The following is a 12,559-nucleotide window of genomic DNA, read 5'->3' on the forward strand; positions in this document are numbered from 1 at the left end:
AGGGCTGTAAGGTGTAAGAAGTTCCTCCAGATAATGTGGGGTCAAACCATTGAGAAATTATGTTAGAAGTATTTTATAATCTATGAATTTTGACAGGTAACCAGTGTAAGGATGAAAGAATTGGACTAATATGATTAAATTCCCTAGCTCTAGTTAGTACCCTTGAGCTGGAGTTTATGAAGAAATTTACATGAAGTTTATAGTATTTACAGAAAGTGTGCAACAATTATTTAAACAAAATTGGGCACATTGTACTAATTATTGGAACACAATTAGTTTTGTAAGCTCATTGACCCTTGACCTACATATACAGGGGAATCCAATTATGAGAAGGAGGTTAAGGTTTTTCTCCTCTTTGCATCTTCTCTGAAGAGTGGCAACATGGGAGCCTTAACACAACTCACAAATGACCTGAAAAAGATTGTTCAACATCATGGTTTAAGGGAAGAATACAAAAAGCTCAGATTTCAGCTGTCAGTTTCCACTGTGAGGAACATAGTGAGGAAATGGAAGACCACAAGCACAGTTCTAGTTACGGCCCGAAGTGGCAGGCCAAGAAAAATCTCAGATAGGCAGAATTGAAGGATGGTGAGAACAGTCAGTCAACCCACAGACCAGCTCCAAAGACCTACATCATCTTGCAGCAGATGGAGTTACTGTGCATCGTTCAACTATTCAGCACACTTTGCACAAGGAGAGGCTGTATGGGAGAGTAATGCAGAAGAAGCCTTTTCTGCGCACAAGCCACAAACAGAGCCGCCGTAGGTCTGCTAAAGTACATTTGGACAACCCAGCTTCATTTTAGAATAAGGTGCTGTGGGCCAATGAAACTAAAATTTAGTTATTTGGACATAAGGGGGCTGTATGCATGGTGGAAAGAGAACAGCATTCCAAGACAAACACTTGCTACCCACAGTAAAATCTGGTGGAGGTTCCATCATGCTGTGGGGCTGTGTGGCCAGTGCAGGTACTGGGAATCTTGTTAAAGTTGAGGGTCACATGGATTCCAGTCAATATCAGCAGATTCTTGAGAACAATGTTCAACAATCAGTGAGAAAGTTGAAGTTGCGCCAGGGCTGGATACTGCAACAAGACAATGACCCTAAACACTGCTCAAAATCTACTAAGGCATTCATGCAGAGGAACAAGTACAACATTCTAGAATGGCCATCTCAGTCCCCAGACCTGAATATTACTGAAAATCTGTGGTGTGATTTAAAGCGGACTGTCCATGCTCAGAAATCATCAAACCTGACTGAACTGGAGATGTTCTGTAAAGAAGAATAGTCCAAAATACCTTTAACCAGAATTCAGACTCTCATTGAAAGCAATAGCAAGCGTTTAGAGGCTGTTATTTCTGCAAAAAGGGGATCTACTAAATATTGATGTAATTGTTCTTTGAAAAGTACTGAAAAATTAACTAAAATCTTGTCTTAGAAACTTCGAATTTTAATCAATTTGGATCACTGAAAAATTCTCGGGTTTAAACAACCCTGAGAACCAAAATATTCCAAAACAATTCCTTAGAATATTCCAATTTAAAACAAATCTGGACCCCGAAAAGTTCCCAGTTCAGACCAACTGTGAGACTGAAATCATCATAAGGCAATGCTTTGAACATCTTTGTCCTTTGATCGCTGTAAAAAGTCAATGGTCTAAAACAAATTTGAAAATTAAAATATCAAAGGGATCCGGGTTAAAGTAACCTGAAGATCTAAGAATATGGTGTCTCGTAATTAGTAAGGCAAGCGGCCTAATTAATTAGCTTACAGTCACCTCGGGTACAGAGTCTCGAAGTCAGTAGAGCGCCTGAATTGACTCAGAATCACTCATTGGGATGTGGGCGGCCGCCTCTGTCTGTTTCTGATCCTGTCTCTGAAAACTCTGGACCCAGAGGAATATTGGGATCTCTGTGGAACCTCCAAAACTGTGATAGTGGGATTTGCTTCTCCGCACTTAAAGAATCAACTCGAGCAGTCAGTCGTAGGAATGTAGAGAAACACTTTAATCCTGCAGTAAACAACCTGTGATGAGGCTGGTGTGAAGTTGATAGACTCCATTGTTTCAAAGTAACAAAAGCCACCATCTGTCTGTTTCTGAAAACAACGTATACATAGAATATTAAAACGCCTGAAAAGATTCTACCACAATATTGCAGCGTTGACGTACAAGACATGAAAAACCAGATTCACCATTTGATATTTTTTGTTACACATATGGAATTTGTCTTCCCCCTGTAACCCAGCTGTGCAGAGAACACACGCACACCTGGAGCAGTGGGCAGCCATTGCTGTGGGCCCCAACAAAAGACGGTGTAGGCCTTGCTCAGTGGCAGTTTGCCGAGCCCAGGTATCTAACCCACAAAAAAAGTTCTCTACAGTGTGATTTCCTGGATTTCTCATTTTGTCTCTCATTAGTTGAAGTGTACTCATTATGAAAATTACAGACCTCTCTAATCTTTCTCAGCAGGAGAACTTGCACAACGAGTGGCTGACTAAATACTTGTTTGCTGTATATTTAACAGCCCAAACTCAATGTGAAACTGCTTGTACTTGGAAAGATAGTAAAATTTATATAAATTCTAATATGTTACAATTACAAACCATAACAGTCAATACTGCAGGATTTGACTGAAATACTATGAGTGACACTGATGTATTACTTTTTAACACAAGCAAAAAAGTGACAGAATAAATGGGTGGAATCAAGTTAATCCTGTAAATCACTTACCTGCAAACTATGCAGTTCACTAACCAGACAGTGTGACTGGGAAGGGCCTGTCAGTCCTGGCCTGGTACCTTCTTGGTGTTCCCGGAAAGAACGATAGACCCTAGGCGGCTCAGGTGAAGCTCATCTCTGGGTTAGAGGACCGGACGCCACGCTGCATCAGGAGGAGAATAGTGGAGAACGATGGTGCAAAAGTCACCTGGCGACGTCCAGGACGGGGGCACCTGAAAAAAAACAGGAGACTGTGGCATTACTGTTTAGGGTCAATTCTAAAGTGTTTTACAGAAGAATCTCCAAGAGTGAGAACACCGCCCTGAGGACTCGCCCCTCTGTGTCGGAGCAGGTGAAGAGCTGACGTCCTTGAACCAGTTAGCAGAGGCGAAAAATGGCTGTGGTGATGGAAAAGTCCTCTGCTTTTCCCAGCCACACTGGACACTTCCAGGTTCTCTCAAGTACAAGAGTGGAGACGACTACCCTGTGTCTGCTGCACCGGTAGGGCTGAAAATAAGACCACAGCGTCACAGGCAGCATTCCAGGAGTCACAGACAGCCTCTAGCCTCGTCTTCCGTCGGTGGACAGCCTCTACAACAACAGCTGGATCTGCCGTAACAGCTTGACGACCTCCTGAGAGCTTGTTCCTCCATGGTCACCTCGGAGTAAAAACACAGACAACAGTCAGTGAGAGAGTACTTTACAGTAACACAGGGAGCAGAGAGCACAAGGATCACAACAAAGCTAATAAAAAAGAAGACATATCCACAAAAGTACCAAGTTCCCCATTAAAGAGTACAACAGGCTTTATTACCTGAATGTGGTCAATGTTCACAGTGGTGATGGTTGCAGTGTGTTACAATATTCAAACGCAGCATGAAATCCTTGTTCACTGTAATTATGATGTTTCACATTATGCAGTAGAGAGCATGAAAATCAAGGGTAAGATTGATCAACTAAACTGTGAAGTCTGCAGACAAGAGTGCTCCTCTTGTCCTATAGAGTCCATAAAGGGGGGGGGGGGGGGGGGGTGCTGAAGCATGGAGCACTGGGCATTAGAAATATGACAGCGTTATGAGTGAATGATTAATAAGTGAGGAAGAATTGAGGACAGGCTGATGAATAAAGACTCTGAAATAAACAGAATACATGCACAATATTAAATAAAAGTTCAGAAAGGCTCCAGGTCTATATCATAGTGCTACTAAATGAGTTCATTCAAAGAGAGATGTGTATACGCTCAACAGGCAGGAGAAACAAAGCTAATAATTACAACTCAAAGCTTAGATCAAGACAACAGCTTTAACCTGCCTCTGACCATTTTCACTGGTTAAACTACGGGGTTTTAGCGCCCCCACAAGGACGAAAAGAGGAATAGCAATAGCCTCTGAGCAGTAGTTCAATAAAACACCAGGACGTTGACTAAGAACGCAAATTTAGCACATATCCACAGAATTACACCATCCATACTAACCTAAAACAGCACAGTAGCATGAAACATGAAGAAATAACAGCAAACCATGAATATTCAGTAATACATAGGTAAACACTGAAGCTACACTGCTAAGGAGACAGCTAGCATAGCAACAGAACTAAGCCATTCCCAAACTAAATGAACAGGAGCTTACTTTGTGTCTCTGACTCAAAATGAAAGGCACCCACAGCCATACAGCTTGAGCAGTTTATAAAGTTCAGTCTTCCAGAGGAGCTACAAAGCTCAGTCACACCGGCTCATTTGCCCTGCGCACTGCTGCAAGACCACGCTGCTGCTTTACAGCTGAGGCTCCTGATTGGCTGAAACTCCACATTATATACTGACCAATGCAGCTGAAGCTTCATGAATATTAAATGAGATCACCAATTTAAGAAGCTTTTGATAGATCCAGGGTTGTCTGTCCCCCAGTCTGGAGGAACCTGAACATGCTGCATGATTATTTAGATGAAAATGGCTTTACAGAGAACCCAGCTGACCATTGAGTAAACAACAAACACACTGAAATCAGGAGGATAATACTGATTATCTGGGTTACTGATACACTTAGGATGGCAGCAGCAAAATCTCTGAATAGTGTTGTTCAGGTGGAAGAATCTGCAGCAATTCTAATAAGGTTGTTAAAGACAAAGTCTCAATGCTGCAGGGTTTGTCTGAGATACTATGAATGACACTGATAAAAAAAAAAATTAATACAAGCAAAAAAATGACATCACAAATGTTTAATAAATGAAAGCATTGAAAGCGAAGCATTGTGCTAAAGGAATCACGCTACCGCAGTGCCAAGGGAAGCCGCCTGGCAAAGGCAGAAGACCGTGGTGTTACTCTTTGGGCTCGATACTTTTTGGTGGTTTTCAGTAGAATCTCCATCAATGCGAACACTGTCCTGAGGGGTTGTCCTTGAGGGATGAAGCAGGTGAAGGCAAAGTAGCGGAGGACCTCAAACCGGCTGTGGTGGTGGAAGAGCCCTCAGTATTTTCAGGCCACGCTGACGCCCCCAGCCTCCGGTTTCAGTGTGGACAAAGCTTATGGACACACAAGTGACTCAGAAGCTGAACACTCAAGGAGTCATCAAAAAGTTTAACATTGCTCTGCTCCGACCTGGATAAATTAGCATTTTCAATGGGGCTGCTGGTGCTCCCCATCCAATGTCACAAACACAAAACACGAAACTCTTTGGCCCCGATACCTTTAAGGGTTTTACCAACAATAAAAACATTGCCCACTGTGAGGATTGAAGACCTGAACCTCGCACCAGTTAGTTGAGGTGAAAACCTTCTGTGGTGGTGGTGGAGCCCTCGGTTTTTCCAGGCCATGCAGACGGCCCCAGACCCTCTCCGGTGCGGGAGTGGAGACAACAACCCTCTGCCTCGTCTTCCGTTGGTGGAGTTTGGACTGCCAGCAGCTGTCAAGCCTGACGACCTTCTTGCAGAGCGCCTGGAGATCTCGCTCCGACAGAAACACAAATGACGGTCAGTGAGACAGAGTACTGTACAGTAAAACAGACTGCTGCAAAACAATTACATCATTTAGTGATTAAGATATGTTCGGTGTCATGTCTAAAATATCCACATCATACACATCAGCACTGCAACAACAATGGCCTCCTTTTCCAAAAGGGAATTTTTAACTAGAGATGCACCCTTTATTGACCCAATATCATTCATTCGGAGACCAGAAATGTTTTAGAATTTCATCAACCAAAACTGGCAAGTCATCAGTCTCAGTCTCGTCATTCTCACTTGGCAGCTCAGATCTTGACCGTGTAACAGAAGTATCATCGATTATTTGTATCCTCAATGTATTTATACTGGGTCCAAAAATACTATTGCTTTTCCAATATTTAGCATCAAGACTATATCCTTCCCCCTGCCCCCCTTTCTTGCCCAGGAGAAATATGCAATTCACCTGCATCTCTAAACAACTGACTATGTCCTTCATCCAAAACTACATGGGCCAGAGACAACCAAAACAGAATTAATTTCCCAGCAAATCCTTACATTTAGACTGGGTTCCTCATTGCATTTCAAAATCCTCTTTACAGACTGTCTACATTTTCTCCCACCTTATCCTATTCAGCATAGTCTGGTTCTGGTTCTGTAACTGAACTCAGGTTTTTGCTGCTCTGACCTTCTTGATCTATTTTGCTGATCCAGAGTACGGCTTCTCAAGTGTTGCCACTTTCCTGATCTAAACGCTCTACAAAACAGTCTGATCGCCCACAATTAAAACAAGCACATTCTCTCTTACCTTCAATCTCACCTGCTCCAGAGTCCCCTGCCTCAGTCCGGCAGTACATTAACTGAGCTTGTAACAATGTCGCCTTATGTATTAATTTCATGTGTACAGTCCGAACTCGGCAGCCTTGTCTTAGAACCTTCGAAATCTCCAATTTGAAAATCCCTAAAAAATATCATTGAGTTCCAAAATCTTGCTTCTACTTCTTTGAATTTTCTAAAAAATACATTTGGATCCCTTTACATAATTCTCTAGGTTGAACAGTACTGAGAAATATCCTACAATTAAATTAGCTAAATAAATTTGAAAGATTTTCTGGTTTAAACAACCGTGAGAATCTAAATATTCCAAGACAATATCTTAATCTTCCAATTTAAAACAAATCTGGACACCAAGAAATTCCCAGTTCAGACAACTGTGAGACCCAAATGATCTTAAGGCAATGTTTTGGACATCTTCATTCTTTGAGTCCAGATTGCTGCAAAAACTCAATGATCTAAAACAAACTTTAAAATTAAAATATCAAAAGGGATCCGGGTTACGAATATGGCATCCCGTCTCCTCCAGTTTATTCTAAATTCGTAAGGCAAGCGGTCTAATTAATTTTCTTACAGTCACCTCGGGTACAGAGTCTCGGAGTCAGTAGAGCGCCTGAATTGACTCAGAATCACTCATTGGGATGTCGGCGGCCGCCTCTTTCTGTTTCTGATCCTGTCTCTGAAAACTCTGGACCCAGAGGAATATTGGGATCTCAGTGGAACCTCCAAAACTGTTGTAGTCGGATTTGCTTCTCCACGCTTAAAGAATCAACTCGATCAATTTGGCTTCCCCCTGTAACCCAGCTGGGCAGTGAGACACCACCACCCCCCACCGCCCCCCCCATGAACAGTGAGCACACGTGCCTGGAGCAATGGGCAGCCATTGCAGTGGCGCCCGCAAAAGAAGGTGAAGGTCTTGCTCAAGGAGTGGCAGTTTGACGAGCCCGGGTATCGAACCCACAACGCTGTCATCAATAACCTGAAGCTCTAACCGCTGAGCCACCACTGCCCCTACAGCTGCTTATAGTTACCAGATTGTCGCTATTATTGGGCTTCGAACATCAGGGCTGTTCCTGCATGTTACGTGTTGCTCTGTTCAAAACTACCCATACAAGAATCTTTGTCTAGCTGTTTACTAAACCAGACTGTGAAAGTCCCTGAAAATCTGGCTGCAGTTTGAACAGTCTTTTCACTAAATGAATTATCTATACACAGCCCGATGATGAACAACAACCTTCACTCTCTCTACCATTGATGAGGCCTTTTCATCTTGGAGTGAAAAAAAAAAGTTTGTGCCCACAAACTTCCTAGTCATTAGACACGGTTCTGAATGTCAACCCATAGATAAAACATGTAATTGGCACCATATCTGTTACTGAACTCATTTCATATGAAACCCTTACAAGTATTAAAGCAGCAGTAGGTGGAGGATCCATCTGTCCATCTATATATATTTACTGAATGGTGGTAAAATATTGTAGATAACTCCACATCTACATGTTTAACCCATTATAATTCAGTTTATAATGTGTTTAAAAAAGTGCATTCCTTACACTGGACTAAGGCATAGCTGGATAAATTTGTTTAAAACAAGAATCTAATGTGTAATAGATGTCAAACAGAACCAACACAGGCACACGTTTTGGTTTTGTCCAAAAATGACTTTTGGAATTATGTTGGACTTCTTTTCAGGAGTCTTCAAACAGACGATCCAGCCTTTCCCTACAACAGCAATATTCGGGGTGACCGCTCAAGAGCTTTATCTGGGGAAATCCTGTTCAAAGGGTGCTGGCTAAGACTGCTTAGATTACTTAAAGGGAAAAAGAAAACCCCTCTTACCTAAAATTGGGTGCAGTGGTAAATTCAATACTACTTGGCAACCTGTCTTGACAATATGGAGTCAGGTGAAGCTCATCTCTGCGGTAGAGGACCGGACGCAGCCGAAAACTATCCCAGTTTTCTACATAGTCAGCGCAGACGGACTTGTCCCGCAGCCAGCAGTGGAGCGATAAGAGCTGGGGAAACGGCTCCCTCACTCGTCAGTAAGTGGGCAGGGGGCCGAAGACGATAAAGCTGGGGTCGGCATTTTTCACCCAAACAGTGTACAAAAGCGTACGGCAGTGCTTCTTCAGGGCCACGCTGCATCAAGAGCTTTATCTGGATAAATCTTGGTCTAAAAGTGCTGGCTAAGACTGCTTAGATTACTTAAAGGGAAACAGGAAAAACTCTCCTACCTAAAACTGGGTGCAGTGAACTTTCATAACTTCACTGACAATGACTGCTTTAGGGGCTAGAGATTATATATTTAACAGCCCAAATTCAACAGCAGAACTGCTTGGAAAGATGGAAGAATTGATATAAATTCTAATAAGAATTTTAGAGCAGATTACAAACCACAGTCTCAATACTGCAGGATTTGTCTGAAATAGTATGAGTGACGATGCACAAAAAGCAGAAAAGTGACAGAATCATGTAAATCACTTACCTGCCAACTACGCAGTTGACTAACCTGACAGTGTGACTGGGAAGAGCCAGTCAGTCCTGGCCTGGCACATTCTTGATGTATCCGGAGAAAAAGATGGACCCCAAGTGGCTCAGGTGAAGCTCATCTCTGTGTTCGAGGACCAGACACAGCCGCAAGCTCTCCCAGTTGTCTACAAAGTCAGCACAGACAGACCTGTCCCGCAGCCAGCAGTGGAGCGTGAAGAGGTGGGGAAACGACTCGCTCACTCTTCGGTAAGCAGGCAGGGGGCCGAAGACAATGATCCCGATGATCCTTTTCCGAACAGCATCCAGAAGCGTATGGCAGTGCTTCTTCAAGGCTACGTTGCATCACGCAGAGAATAGTTGAGAATGATGGTGCCAAAGCCACCTAGAAAACTGGAGACTGTGGTGTTACTCTTTAGGGTCGATACTTAAGAGTTTTACAGAAGAATCTCCAGTGAGAACACTGCCCTGAGGAGCTGTCCTCTGTGCCGGAGCAGGTGAGGAGCGGAGGACCTTAAACCGCTTAGCGGAGATAAAAAAAATAAATAAATAAAAAAAACGACAGTGGTGGTGGACTCCTCCTCTGCTTTTCCCAGCCACGCTGACACTTCCGTGCCCTCTCCGGTGCGGGAGAGGAGATGACGACCTTCTAAGTCTGCCACGTCGGTACTGCTGGAATTACAGCCTCGTCTTCCATCTGTGGAGTTTGGACTGCTTCTACAACTGCAGCTGGATCTGCCGTACAAGCTTGACAACCTCATGGAGAGCTTGTTCCTCCGTGGTCAAGCAGAGAGCACTAGCATTACAACAATTGGCTCAGATAAAGAAGATAAAGCTAATAAAAAGGGACCCAGTTCCCCATTAAAGAGTACAATACGCGTTATTACCTGAATGTGGTCAATGATCACAGTGGTGATGGGTGCAGTGTTACAATATTCAAACAGCATGAAATCCTTGTTCACTGTAATTATGATGTTTCACATCATGCAGGAGAGAGCATGAAAATCAAGGGCAAGATTGATAAACTGAACTGTGAAGTCTGCAGACAAGAGAAATCTGCTCAGAGTAGAAACAGAACCTGATGCACAAGCAAAAGCTGAAATCTAAACTTGCCACTTTTCTGACAGGACGAGTTTCTGATTTGAAAAAATAAAATAACGCTCAGTATGTAGGGAGTATCAGCATTATCACCAAAAGTATCAGCCATAGGCATGTCAAAAGTGGGACTTCATTAAAGAGACTAAACCAGGTGGAGTGTGAATAAAGACAGATGTAAAAACAGTAAAAATTTAAGCAGCCATGTCCGATCCCCTCACGTGCCACACCTCCCAATAAGATTTTTAAACCAGGTTCTTTTCTTGTAAACAAATGTTTGGTTTGTGTGTGGTAGTGTGGTAGGCATAAAATAAATACTTTATTTTAAATATATATTCACAGACCAGCAGCTTTTTTGCAGCAGTTAGAGCACAAAGTAAATCAGAGAAATCTGGTAGAAATCTGATCCCCAAAAATACAAAAAAAAAATAACACCAAGATGATTCCTTATGCAGCTTTTCCAATCTCCAGCTTTTGTGCTTCTGTGTACATTATGGATTAATGGTGTCAGACAGAATCTATGTAGAAATTTCCAGTGGATTATTGGGTGATCAGGATTCCTCAAAGATAAAACAATCATTTCTCATGCATTTTTCTCAAAACATACAAAAAATTACTTAAGATCCTTGGACCACACAGTCCAACCCGTCTACAAGAGGCTCAAAGTAAAAAATTGTAAATACTGGAAGCCGAGCAAGACTGGAGTAAAGCACTTTAAGCATTAGTTGAGGCTGTAATTTGGAGTTCAGTGAGTCTCAGAGAACAGAGGACTGATTTAAGGTGCAGATACCTAAAGAAAGAGGTATTGGACACATTACATTGCTCTTTAATAGCCTGGAAAGATCTTAACCCATTTTCAATGCAGATATCACCTGGAGGTCGAGCTCCTGTGCTCTCCCATTGGGGGCAATGAAACAGCATTATGATTATGAAAGAGTGGAGAGTGCTCATGCTATATAAGAGTTTGTTTGCCTAAACAAGAGCTCTAGCCAGCTGCAACCGAGCCGATGAATGGGGTCATGTGACTCCCCCTAAAGTAGTTTTCTGACGATACTGGGACACTGATACTACTTTTTAAATCAAGCAGAGAAATGACAGAATAAATGATTATAAAATCCAGTAGATCATGTAAATTATTACCTGCCCACTATCCAGCTGCCTACCCTGGGGTCCTGTCTTTTTCCGAGTGGTGTCCAGAAAGTGTGTGGCAGAGCCCCTTCCGGGCCTCACTGCATCGGGCAGAGAAAAGTGAAGAATGATGGTACTGAAGCCACCTGGTGATGTCCAGCACTCCTGAAAAAAAAGACTGAGTCGTTACTCTTTGGTCCCGATACTCTTAAGGGTTTTACAGTAGAACCTCCAACAACGAAAATACAGCCCTGAGGAGGTGTCCTCGGTGAGGGAGCAGGTGAAGTCGAAGAACTGAACCTTGCGCCAGTTGGTTGAGGTAAAAACCGTGGTGATTGAGGAGCCCTCTGCGTTTCCAGGCCATGCCAACGGCCCTAGGTCCTTTCCAGCGCGGGAGTGGAGACAACAACCCTCTGTGTCCGCCTTGCCGGTAGTGCTGGATTTATGATGGCCAGCGTCGGAGGAGTCACGGGCAGCCTCGACTTCCGTCGGTGGAGTTTGTACAGCCTTCAACAGCAACAGCAGTCAAGCTTGATGACCTCCTTGCAGAGCACCAGGAGATGTCGCTCCTCAGCAGTCGCAAAGTTTCTCGAGCATAAACACAGACAAACGCAAACGATGATCAGTGAGACAGAGTACTGTACAGTAACACCGGGAGCAGAGAGCACAAGGATCACATCAACCGACTCAGATGAAGACGACAAAGCTAATATTAAAGACTATAAAGTAGGGACTCAACTGTTCGTGTCGAATCAGTTTTAAAAGCAGAATCGCATCGAAAAAAAATATGGAAAAAGTGTAGGATAGGATTACTGCGTTTATATGTCAATGCTTTTAGCCATTCAACATTGCAACAGGTAGACATGGGACATTGAGCATAGTAAGGCCTATCGGCTGTTTTGTTTGCACTACTTTAACCAGAGATGCTCCCTTTATTGACCCAATATCATTCATTCTGAGACCAGAAACGTTTTGGAAATTCGTCAACAAAAGTCATTAGTCTCAGTTTCGCCATTCTCACTTGGCAGCTCAGATCTTGACCGTGTAACAGAAGTATCATCAATTATTTATACTCTCAATATATTTATACTGGTTATACTGATTTCCCACAATTAAAACAAGTAAATTCTTTCCTACCTTCAATCTCGCCTGCTCCAGAGTCTCCTGCCTCAGTCCGACAGTACATTAACTGAGCTTGTAACAATGTCTCCTGTATTAATTTCACGTGTAGTCCGAACTCTTTGGGTATTAAACTCTGCTCTGTTTTAGAACCATGGAAATATTATCAAAATTATTATTATTATCATTACTACTACTATCATCATCATCATCTCATCATCATCATTTCCAAAACCTTGCTTCA

This window comes from Salminus brasiliensis, chromosome 14 (assembly GCF_030463535.1).
Source record: "Salminus brasiliensis chromosome 14, fSalBra1.hap2, whole genome shotgun sequence".
NCBI classification, from domain to species: domain Eukaryota; kingdom Metazoa; phylum Chordata; class Actinopteri; order Characiformes; family Bryconidae; genus Salminus; species Salminus brasiliensis.